This window comes from Triticum urartu, chromosome 2 (genome assembly GCF_003073215.2).
Source record: "Triticum urartu cultivar G1812 chromosome 2, Tu2.1, whole genome shotgun sequence".
Taxonomy (NCBI): Eukaryota; Viridiplantae; Streptophyta; class Magnoliopsida; order Poales; family Poaceae; genus Triticum; species Triticum urartu.
Genome location: NC_053023.1, coordinates 423,036,757 through 423,049,677, shown reverse-complemented (window position 1 = coordinate 423,049,677; position 12,921 = coordinate 423,036,757). Strand labels below are relative to the sequence as shown.

General features: G+C 51.8%; 2 pseudogenes; one reads left to right on the top strand and one right to left on the bottom strand.

The window, feature by feature from the left end:
* Window positions 1–125: 125 nt before the first annotated feature.
* Window positions 126–2,421, top strand: LOC125536960 (annotated as a pseudogene).
* Window positions 2,422–5,186: 2,765 nt separating this feature from the next.
* LOC125541624 lies at window positions 5,187–11,456 on the bottom strand (annotated as a pseudogene).
* Window positions 11,457–12,921: the final 1,465 nt, after the last annotated feature.

Sequence of the window (12,921 nt, the reverse complement as noted above, 5' to 3'; positions counted from 1 at the left end):
CAAATTATGCACATAAAACAGCTCCCCCCGCCCTCCCCACCTGGTTGGACCGCCCCAACCTAGTCCGTGCCCGCCGCCGCCCTCCGCTGTCGCCGCCTGCTGCCATCTGTGGAGAGAGAGAGACCATGGCTTCCGCAGTCGCTTGTAAGGGTGTTGCGCCGGCTAGCCTAAGTCTGGTGCTTCTGTGGCCTTCTGCGCGCTCCATTCCCCCGCCGTCACCGTCGCCCGCCGCCCGTACAACACCCAGGTCAAGGAGGTCGGCCACTACGGCGACGACGACTACTGCGACTGCGACCTCATCATTTCATCTTCTTCTCGCAGGGCTTTGCTTCCCCACATGTGGTGCGCCGTTTCTTTGCATTCGTTCTGAAGTCAAATCGTTATCAGCTTTTGCCGTCCTTGATGTTGATTCTGCAGACGTGCTCGACCCGCACAGCGCGCCGACCAATATGACCCGTCTGCTGTCTCTGATAGGCCTCTCCTCCATTGCTGGAGCGTCGCGACTCGGACGGTGGGTGGCGAAGGAGGACGACCACGCCGGGGCTGACGGTCGAGGATGCACTTGTCGCGTCAGTGGCTCCACTAAGGATGGCAATGGGTCGGGTTTGGATAGGGTTGAACAATCTCAAATCCATATCCATGTCCATGAAGACAGTCTTTGCCCGCCCATGAAAAAATCCATGGGTGAAAAATTGTGTCCATGTCCAAACCCGATGGATATCCATACCCATTGGATATCCATTGGGTCCTCTCGAGACATATAAATAAGACATAACACAATATTAACATAAACTCTTCCATTCTTCACCTCGTGGTAGGCTAGGATTCACTTATGGTAAATCAACATCCACTAACAACCTAAGATCATTTAGTATTTTTCTAATAAATGAGAATGACGAGTCATTTAAGAAGGAGGTAAAAATAAGGGAAGGGGTGTTGGAGTATGTTACAGAGGGGATTGAATGTCAACTAAAAAAAATTACGATGGGAATTGTGTAATTTCTTATGCATGTTTTAGATTAAAAAAGTGTAAAATTGTTGTGGGACATACGACCGTGAGGCAGGGATAGCAGATTTTCCCCCATTAAGTCATACTATCGGGTCGGGTTTGGGTATATCCATGGGTACAAGATTATATCCATGCCCTATCCACGAACAATCGGATCGGGTTTGGGCGTCGCCCATGGACACAAAAGCATATCCAAACCCTATCCATTCGGGTCAGATATCCATGGATATCCATGTCCATGGATAAAATTGCCATCCTTAGGCTTCACGCTTCTTCTTGCATAAACTAGCTACTAGTGCTTTCGTTATTACTTTTCGAACATGAACCAAATGGATGTTCCTGTTGTATCTGCATTCTCCTCATCTTACCATGCATGTGACTGATTGATCTTTCAACTACGCGGTCATGGTTGATCAGTCCAGACCAGCTCACTCCCGGGTAATTTTGCTACTTTTGCTGGATGCATGGGAGGTATTCAACTAAATTTGCACGCATAAACCACCTGGATTGTAATTGTTCACTGAAACTGGCGTCTTTTTGACAGATTTATTTGCAGCCCCAGCTAAATCTGCCGTTGCTGACATCCACCCATGCCTGGGCTTGCAAGATACGGAAAAGTGAGCAAGCGTCTCCATCTTCAGATACAGAATGATTCAAGCTTGATGATGAACACATGCAGCATAGTAATAACAATTGGCATTTTGAACGCAGTGGTTCAACGACAGCTCCGACGACATCAGAGGCTGCTGCGACAAGGCTCTGCAAATCCTGTGCGCACACTACGGGTGGGAGGTAAGGCTCGAATTTTGTTCACTGTTCTTGTGATCTCAACGAAAAATGGGATTTGATCCATTTCTCTGAAACAATAACATTTTGCTGGATGGCACTGCAAGACCGTGGACGTGACGGTGCCTGAGGTGGAGGAGATGCGGCTGGCGCACTGCGTGACCATGGGCTCCGAGCGCTCCTCTTCCCTCGCTACCAAGGAACATCCTGATGATCAAGGGCGAGGGCGAGAAGCAGCCCTGGGACGGCGACGACGACTCTGCGGTGCCGAGGTACAACCGCCGCATGGAGATGCCTACTGACGCGTAAGATAAACAAGATCAAGGCCGAGATGAAGAATGGCGTCCTCTAGGTGACCCTGCTCAAGGTGAAGGAAGAGGAGCGCAAGAGCGTCTTCCACGTGAAGGTCGAGCAGAGAGGCGAGTCAAGTAGTCCTTAGTGGCAGTGCTCATGGAAGATGGCCGGTGCGAGAGTATAAGAGACGCCTTGTTGATTTGGTGATGTTTGTTGTCTTTCTTTCTTCGTTTTGCTTCGTTGATCGTCTTGGATCGTGGTCTGGTGGTCAAGTTGGTTGGGAACTCTGTTAATTTCCTCAAGTTTGGCGTATGATGAAACTTACTTTGGTGGTGAAATTGGTCATGAAACTATGTTGATTTCCTCAAGTTTGGCATATGGTGAACTGATTTGGTGGTGAAACCTTGTTGATCTCCTAAGAGCATCTCCAACAGCCGCGCTAAACTAGCGCCGCGCCGCAAATTAGGCCGTTTTAGCGCGCGCGCAACGCGGCGGGTCGCTCCAGCGGGCGCACAAAAACGGCGCGCGCGCTATAACGGGTTGGGCGCGCGGTCGAAAACACTTAGCCGCGCGGTGTATTTCGGGCGCCCGCTGCAGCGCGCGGCACACTCCAGCTCTCGCGCCCGCACTTCCTCTCCCACTTCCACCCCCCGTCCGGTCGCGCCGCCGCCGCCCGCGCCCCCCGGCGACCGTTCAGGCTTCCCCGGCCTATCCCCGCGCGCCCGCGCTTCCGCCCCATCCCCTCCTAGTCCCGCCGGCGCTCGCGCGCCTCCGTCGTCCGAGGAACAGCGCCTGAACGCTCGCTGCCGTGCCGCGCCCGCAAGGTGTTTGACAAAACGCCTACAAGGTATGTATTGCTCAAACTTCATGAATTTGATGCATGTTTTGAATTGTAGTTTTTATAGTATAGTATTGAACATTGTAGATGAGTTCGTCGTATGATTCTTCCGAAGAAGAATTTGATATGGAAGAGGAGGAGGATCTTGCAATGATCCTAGCTATGCATATAAAAAAAACCGAAGCACGGTGGTTCAGTTATGGGTCGGCAGAAAATTTGGAGGGATAGGATCGATGCCCACAACAGATTGATCAGGCATTATTTTGCGGAGATCCCATATACCTCGAGTCGTATTTTCATCGCCGGTTTAGGATGAGCACCGAGTTGTTCAGGCGCATTGCAGAGAAACTAGCGAGCCATGACTGTTTTTTTCAGCAAAGGAGGAATGCCGCCGGAGAGCTCGGGCATAGCACCTTTCAGAAGGTGACAGCCGCTTTGCGTATGTTGGCATACGGTATACCGGCTGATCTTGTTGATGATCACTTGGCTATGGGTGAGAGCCAAGCCATCATGTGTGTCAAGCGCTTTGCAGTGAGAATTGTGCAAGTGTTTGGCGAGGAGTATTTGAGATCTCCCAATGCTGAAGACGTCGCAAGGCTATTGGCGATGAACAAAGCTCGCGGTTTTCCTGGCATGCTTGACTCAATAGATTGCATGCATTGGAGTTGGAAGAATTGTCCAAAGGCATGGGGGCAATTCCACGGCCAAAAAAAGGGTTCCACTATAATCCTTGAAGCAGTGGCCGATCAGGAGACTTGGATTTGGCATGCATTCTTTGGAATGCCTGGATCTTTGAATGACATCAATGTTGTCAACCGGTCATCACTGATGAATAAGATTGCAAACGGTGAGTTGCCACCGGTGCAGTTTGTAGCAAATGGCCGTACGTACAACTATGGCTATTATCTAGCGGATGACATCTATCCAAAGTGGCAAACCTTCATGAAGCCATTGAAAAAGCCGGAAGGTAAGAAAAATCTTGACTTCCACAATGCTCATGCGGCGGCTAGAAAAGATGTGGAGAGAGCATTTGGGATTTTGCAAGCCCAATTTGCTATTGTGAGAGGACCGGCTAGATTTTGGGATAAAAAATGCTTTGGTACATCATGCACGCTTGTGTGATCATGCACAACATGATCATCGAGAATGAGCGTGGCCAAGATTTAGACTACTCACAGTATGAGCTTTTGGAATATCCCGTGCGAGTGCGACGGAGGGCTGAAAGGGTAGCCCGTTTTATTGCCTCCTATCATGCCATTCGGCGTCCCGCAACGCACAACGAACTTCAGAATGATTTGATTGAAGAGTGGTGGGCATGGCATGGACGACAAAGAGCATGATGATATCTGCATTCGACATTGTATTGTTCATGAACTATTTGTTGTGTTTATTGCATTTGTTGTACTGAACGATAAACTATTTGTTTGAGTTGTAATGATAACGAAATTGAACTATTTATTATTGATTTATTTTGTTTGTTTGATTATTTTTGCTCATAATACATGTATATGTGGTTTGTGTGGCGCGCGCGCTGTATTTTTGCGCTCTGCTGGAGCGGCGCGCGCGCTGCTGGAGCCAGCGCAGGCGGGCGCGCTAAACCAGCCGAAGCGCGCGCGGCAAACAGGTTTTTTGCGCGCGGCGCTTAGCGCGGCTGTTGGAGATGCTCTAAGTTTTGCGTGCTGCACTAATTTAGTGATGAAATTGATCATGGACTTTGTTGATTATCTGAAGTTTGGCTTGATTAACTACTTTAATGGTGAGATTGGTCTTTCAAATATGTTGATCTTCTCAAGTTTGACGTGATGAACTGATTTGTGCCGAGTGTGTAGTCTCTGATCCATGTTTGTTCCTCACTGTTCCGTAAAAAATAATTATGTTTATCCTCTGTTCTTGTTAGAACACTAACTCTTGGAGTTCGTAGCTGTAGTGTTTTTGTGTGAACAGCCATATGAGATAGGCATTTCCTGGAGCACTTTTGTTGATTTCCTCGACTTTGACGCCATGAACTGATTTGTGCTGAGTATGTAGTTTCTGATCCATGTTTGTTCCCGTGGAGGGGTGAGGGATAGAGAAACCAATCCAAAAATGCTGAAATTTCAACAAGCAAATACAGTAGAAGCATAGGCTGAAAATCAATAACTACAGCAGGCTGAAAATTTAGACTAGAGAGATGCATAATCATCGTCCTAGACATGAGGACCGGCTGCGGCCGAATGGCCATCCTCCTAGCTGGCCGTCGCCGGCCGCAGCGCCCACCCCTCACCCCTCCTCCTCGTGCCCGGCCTGCATGGAAGATTCAGTAGTATTCTGCAACCTGCATGGAGTCGCATGCTTAACCTGAACAATCTGAACGTTGGTGAAGACAGCGGCGCAGTGCTCAGCGACGTCCCGGCCAAGGGGCGCGCCACCGACGGCGATGACGAGGAGCGAGGAGAGGTCGTGGTGGCGTGCCTCCTTGGACTTGATCATGACCACCAGGACAGGCGGCGCCGCGGGCAGCAGCGTGACGCGGTACCGCAGGATCACGCGCAGCGTGGCATCGAAGTCGAACTGTCGAACCGCTCCATGAGCACGGCCGTGTCCCCCATGGATACGGAGCGCAGGACCATCATGAACCCGAAGACGTTGAACAGGGGGAGTGGGAGCAGCGTGATGGCCGGCGGAGGAGCCGCCTTCGCGCGTGTAGAGGACAGACTCTCCTGTGCATCGGACCCGAAGACGACGCACCGGACGTGGCCGGGCAGCTTGGCGGCGACCTCGGGGGAGGCGAACATGACGACGGGCCTAGAGAGGGCGACCTGGTGCGCGTACTCCTCGGGGGGTTGAGGCCGGGTTGGCGGGGGACACGACAGTGCCGATGGACATGAGCGCGAAGTGGAGCACGTGGACCTCGAGGCGCGAGGGCGCGATGACCAAGGCGGCGTCCCCGGGGCGGAGGCGATGAAGGACGGGTAGGAGACGACAATGCCTGTGGCAGCGTCGACAAGCGCAGGGCGATCGGGGAGGCGAGGAGCGAGAAGGTGTAGGCCGCGTGTAAAACATAGGGTTTGGGAAACTGGCTCGACACCCTAAAACGGGGTGTGGCTATCTCATTATATAGATGTACCAAGAGGTACAATACAAGGCCTATACAAGACTACGTATATATAGTCTAACACCCTCCCTCAATCTTAACTATAGCCTGAAGTACAAAGTAAGTTAAGATTGCGCCTACAGCCTACAAATTGTGGTTGTGGAAGAGGCTTCGTGAAGATGTCAGCAAGTTGATCTTTTGAGGAGATGAACTTGATACAAAGTAGTCTTTGTGCAACACGTTCCCGAACAAAATGATAGTCAACCTCAATGTGTTTCGTCCTAGCATGAAACACCGGATTAGATGAAAGGTATGTAGCACCAATGTTATCACACCACAGAACTGGAGGATGACCTGGAGAGATTCTCAACTCCCGCAATAAGGACTGTACCCATATGATCTCAGCGGTAGCATCAGCAACTGCTTTATACCCAGCTTCAATACTGCTACGAGACACGGTGGCTTGCTTGCGAGCATTCCAGGCGATCAAGTTAGAACCAAAGAACACTACATATCCCCCCGTGGATCGTCGATCATCAGGACTTCCAGCCCAATCCGCATCAGAGAAAGCCGAAAGTTCACAAGACGGTGCAGACTGAAGAATCAGACCATACAAAGCAGTGGAAGAGACATATCGCAAGATGCGCTTAACTGTCGAGAGATGAGTGGTACGAGGTGCATGAAGGTACTGGCACACACGGTTGACTGCATAAGAGACATCAGGCCTGGTGATAGTGAGATATTGCAGACCACCAACAAGACTGCGATACTCAGTGATGTCATCAGCAGAAAGAAGATCTCCATCAAGGGCAGACAACCGACCAGTCACAGACATCGGAGTGATAGCATGTTTGCATTTGAGCATCCCAACACGGCGCAACAAATCCATAGAATACTTTTTCTGAGTCAGAGTCAACCCAGTAGAGGACCATGATACCTCCAAACCAAGGAAGTAATGAAGAGCACCCAAGTCCTTGACAGCAAACTCCTCACTCAATGCGAACACAAGGCGATCAGCAGCAGCATTAGAAGAACTGACAAGGATGATATCATCAATATAAACCAATAGATACATCGTCACCTCAGGACGCTGAAGGAGGAACAGTGATGTGTCAGCAGTGGAGGGAATAAACCCAAGAGCCCGGAGAACAGAACCAAGACGTGCATGCCACGCACGAGGCGCCTGTTTAAGTCCATACAACGCCTTGACCAGACGACAGAGATGATGCAGACGTGTAGGATCAACAAAGCCTAGTGGTTGACGCATATAAACCTCTTCATCAAGAACTCCATGGAGGAAGGCATTTTGTACGTCAAGTTGACGAAGATACCAACCACGAGTAACAGCAAGTGACAGCAGGATACGAATAGTAGTAGGCTTGATAACTGGACTGAACGTGTCTTCATAATCAAGACCATACCTCTGGTTGCAACCCTTGACAACCAGCCGTGCCTTATAGCGCTCAATCGAACCATCTGCATGTCGTTTTACTTTAAACACCCACTTGGAGTTAATGATGTTGAGACCAGAAACCGGAGGAACAAGTTGCCAAGTGCCATTTTTCAGCAAAGCCTGAAATTCCTGCTCCATCGCAGCACGCCAGTGAGGGATACCCAATGCGGCCTGAAAATGACGCGGCTCAGCCGTCGGATCCGCAGCAGCATGAGCAACACATGCGGCAAGCCACGCCACAGTCCCATCTGTGCATTCCTTGGGGCAAAAAACACCAGACCGGCTGCGTGTGTGTGGTCGATGAGAGACCACAGCAGGCGGCGCCGGCAACACGGGGCTTGCCACAGGAGACGAAGGTGAGACCGATCCGGGGCTGGAGGAGCCAGAGTCATCAGACTCAGCGCCGGACGACGTGGCCGAGACGGGGCTGCCGAGCCCAGCCGACGACAAGGCCGGCTCGCGAGGATCCGAGGTGGCCGAGGCGGGGCTGGCCGGTGTAGCTGCCGTGGCCGCTGGGCCAGCGGTTGTTGGGCCACCTGCCGTTGGGCCAGGCAAGGGCGACGCATGCGGCATGGCGGGCAAGCCAGGCGACGGGGCGGGCGAGCCTAGCGGCGGCGCGGGCGAGGCGGGCGCTGCCGACGCCCGCGGGTCGGCTGCGGATGCATCGGACTGGCGGGCACGACCCGCCATGCATGGGCCATGCACCGGATCATCATGACCATCGTGAGTGTTGTTCATAGCCTCATCATCCAGGAGTTCAAGACGGGCACCACGTCCAATACCTGCAGCATGGTTAGGAAGCAACACAGGAGCATTTGCAACATCCACAAATTGATCAGGCGAAGGTGTAGCGGAGTGCATAGGTGGTAAACTAATGGTAGAGTGGTTCGGAAGAGCACGAAACGGGAACACATTCTCATCAAACACAACGTCACGAGAAATGTAGACACGATTGGTGGGAACATGAAGACACTTGTACCCTTTATGGAGAGAACTGTACCCAAGAAAGACACACTTCTTAGACCGAAACTCTAACTTATGCTTGTTGTACGGCCGCAAGTGCGGCCAACACGCGCACCCAAACACTTTGAGAAACGTGTAGTCTGGGATATCATTGAGCAAGAGTTCAAGAGGGGTTTTCATTTTCAGTAGTCGTGAGGGAAGCCTATTTATCAAGAAACAGGCGGTGGAAAAAGCATCACTCTAGAACCGAAACGGGACGGAGGCATGAGCTAGTAAAGTAAGTCCAGTCTCTACAAGATGACGATGCTTACGTTCAGCGGTGCCGTTTTGCTGATGTGTATGAGGACAAGATACACGATGCGAGATCCCAAGCTTGTTGAAAAACGAGTTGAGGTTGTGATATTCACCCCCCCCCCCCAGTCGGATTGAACATGAATAATTTTGTGCTTAAGGAGACGCTCAACATGTGCTTGGAACTGAATAAAAACATCAAACACATCAGATTTACGCTTGATAAGATATAGCCAAGTAAACCGACTATAAGCATCAATGAAACTGACATAATAGTTGTGACCACTAACAGACGTTTGGGCATGACCCCATACATCAGAAAACACAAGCTCAAGAGGATGTTTCACAACACGACTAGACTCTGAAAAAGGTAGTTGGTGACTCTTGCCCTGCTGACAGGCATCACAGATAGTTTCAGCACTTTTATTGGATACAACTGGTAGTTCATGGCGATGCAGCACATGACTAACTATAGGAGCAGCAGGGTGACCAAGGCGCGCATGCCAGTGCGTAGGCGACACACGAACACCACTGAACACCTGAGGAGAAGACGGCTTAGGAGATGCAGGTGGTGCGTCAAGTGCATATAAGCCATGGTGAAGACGACCACTAAGCAGAACGACCCTCATGTCCCGATCCTTGATAAAGAAACAAAAAGGGTGAAACTCAGCAAGGACATTGTTATCACGAGTAAGTTGAGGAATAGACAACAAACTACGCGTAGCAGAGGGAACTCGAAGGACATTGGAAAGATGCAGTCTGCAAAAATTGTGTGCAAGAAGTGATGTCTGACCAACATGGGAGATGCGCATACCTGCTCCGTTGGCGGTGTGCACCTGATCATGTCCACGATATGGTTCCTGAGTGGAGAGCTTGCCCATCTCGCTGGTGAGATGATTTGTTGCTCCTGTATCCATATACCACATCGGATCAAGAGAGTAGGACTGGGTGCGCCCATGCTCGTGCCCCGTCACAGCAGCTGCAGCCTGCTTATCATTCCCTTTTCCATTGTTACCAAGGATAAGGAAGTCTTGCTTGTAGCGTCTGTGGCAGCGAGAGGTGAGGTGACGATCAATGCCACAAAGCTGACAAGCCTAAGGAGCACCGCAACTAGAACAGCAAGCAACTGGGCGACTCCCTCCAGTGATGGTCGGCGCGTTGCCCCGCGAGGCCTGCGATGAGGAAGCCGGTGGTTTGCCACCTGATGTGGCCAGCTTCTGAGGTTTGCCGCGTGTGGCGGCGTTGGCGGAGGCGAAGCTGGGGGAAACACAGCGCGCCTTGATGCGCTGCTCACGCCCAAGGAGGCGCGCATAGAGATCACGACGCGGGAGCGTATCCTCTCGACCATGGACATTCTCAATGAGATTGTCATAATCATCATCAAGCCCGTTAAGCACAAAAGTGGTGAAGTCCTCGTCCTGAAGCGGCTGACCAACAGAGGCCAAGGTGTCGGCAAGGCTCGTCATCTTGTTGAAGTACTCCGTGATGCTGAGATCGCCAAGCTTGGTCTCACCCAGCTCGGTGCGTATAGAGTGCGCACGCGCCTGAGACTGAGAGGCGAAACTAGTGTGGAGGGCCACCCACGCCTCCCTGGACGTAGCGGCGAAGATGACCATCGACGAAACACTCGGCGTGAGCAAAGACTGGATAGCGGAGAGAATAGTCTGATCCTGCGCCACCCACGTGTGATATGCCGGATGGTGAGAGGGTGGGCATGGGATGGATCCGTTGACGTAGCCCTCCAAGTAGCGGCTGCGGAATAGAGGCAAGACCTGAGCACGCCATGACAGGTAGTTGTCCGGCGCGAGCTTCACCGGCAACAAGTGTGAGAAATAAAACGGCGGCGGCGCCGCGGTTTGAGCAGTGTACGCCTGCGCCAGTGGGGCATAGGGATCCATGGACAGGGCCATCTCTAGACGAGGGACCATTGCATAGGCGCCAGGGGAGGAGTAGGACCCGGCAGAGGCGACAGCCAAAGCGCCGTGCCCGGGCGCTGTAGGAGGACCATAGGTGCCCGGCGCGGCGTAGGGGCCAGCACCTGCAGCAGCCGAAGCACCCGCAGCAGGGGCACCGTACGATGAGGAGGCCGCGCCCCCATAGGACGGCGGCGGCGCCTGGTAGTAGTGGTACGGTGGCGGCGGATGCGGCACCGCCGTGTAGGGTTGCGGCGGCGGCGCAGCATAGGCCGACCCCGGCCAGAAGGATGACGACGGCGGGGGCGCACCATAGGATGGCGCGGGACCACCGCACCACGGGTGCGGACTCGGCAGAGGAGGGCCGCCAGGGGCCGGCAGCGCCGCGGGCTCGGTCGGGACGATTGGAGCGTCCGGAGACCCCGAAGCCTACGGGGAAGTGGGCGGCGGCGGCACGGCACCATACGTCGTCGCGAGGGGGCAGGAGGCCATGAAGGGCGACATCGGGGCGAGGGCCGGCGCGGCGGCGGCGAGAGGTGGTGCAGCGGAAGGCATCGTAACCTAATCTGATACCATGTAAAACATAGGGTTTGGGAAACTGGCTCGACACCCTAAAACGGGGTGTAGCTATCTCATTATATAGATGTACCAAGAGGTACAATACAAGGCCTATACAAGACTATGTATATACAGTCTAACACCGCGCCCGTGACCGGGAGTGATTCTGGCGGCAGCGCGCCCGCTGAGCTGCAGCGGACGTTGTGGAAGGTCCGTGTGGCCCCGCAGAATCTGCTGCGCGGGTCGATCCCGGCGGGCATCGCCGCCTGTTCGGCCATTGGGAGTTTTGCTTTTTTTTAGCCGGGCATATAACCCCTTTTCATTACTTTCATAACGGAAATACAAAGTTTGTTGAACTATAAGGAAACACTGGGAAACCCACAATAGACACTCGTCATCGAGCAGCCTATCATGGGGCAAAAACCCAGTGAGACCGCCAGAACCAACATCACCAACCCAAAAGCAACCACAGTCTAGGATCACACTAGCCACAGGAGGCTCAGACACAAGCTCGCGCAGGAGCCACAAAGGACACTGAAGTTTAGCAAATAGACACAAAGATAACACTAGCGATGCACACGGAACGACCAAATACTGCATATAACCATGTCTCTCTGCTTCCCTCACGTCTGAATCATCCTTGTCTTGCATCTCCTGGCGCCGCACAGATACGCATCAGGGTCGACGCGTTGGTCTTCAGCATTTTGGCTCCGTGCTCCATGGTCTCGCGATCATCTCCATTCATTAGTCCTGCCCAGTAATCCAAATACCCACAAGCTGAGTACAGAACCTCAAAAGGAGACCTCATCTGTTTGGCCTCAAATGTTACTTTGTTACGACAGTTCCACAAGGCCCAGCACATAGCTGCCAAGCCAAAAGTATAGAATTTTTCCCCATCAGGAAGGAACATGTAGCACCAAGCAAAATATTGCCATATATTTTTTGGGCATCGATCCGTACCCAGGACACACCCAACGGTTCTCCACATCACCCTAGCCATAGGGCATGTGAAGAAAAGATGTTGAGAGGTTTCTCTTTCGTTGCAAAACGAGCATGTAGGGTTGCCCGCCCATTTCCTTCTGTTCATCACATCTCTAGTGAGAACGACATCTTGAAAAAGTTGCCAGAGGAAGATTTGGATTTTTAAGGGAATCTTGGATGCCCATACCCATTTGTTGTCACACCCCCTCACATTTTTTTCTAGGTATTCATAAATAGATTTGGTTGTGAATTTCTTCTTCTTCCCCAAAGCCCATGTAACCTCATCTGGCATATTTGATTGAGGCCAGGAGTCCACCACCGTCCCCAGTTCCCTCCATTGCTCCACTAGAGGCGTGTGAAGTCTCCTTCTAAAAAAGTCCCCATCAACTCCTTTTCTAAAATCTGAGGCTGTGATTTCTTGATAGTTGCATATATTGTATAACACAGGAAACTTATCACGCAAAGGGGCACATTATCCACAGGATCAACCCACAATCTGACCAAGTTGCCTGAATTAAGGATTACTTTTCTCCCCGCAAAGTAATTCTATTTAACTTCCATAATGGCTTTCCATATAGGGGAATCACCAAATTTACTTTTCACTGAGGCAACCGTGTCTTTTTTGAAATACTTGGCCCATATAACCTCCTGCCACAGCCCCTGTTGGTTCTCTAATTTCCACCACCACTTGGTGAGGAGGCTAACATTTTGTTTATGCAAATCTTTCACTCCTAGGCCCCCTTTATTTTTCGATCTGCATAT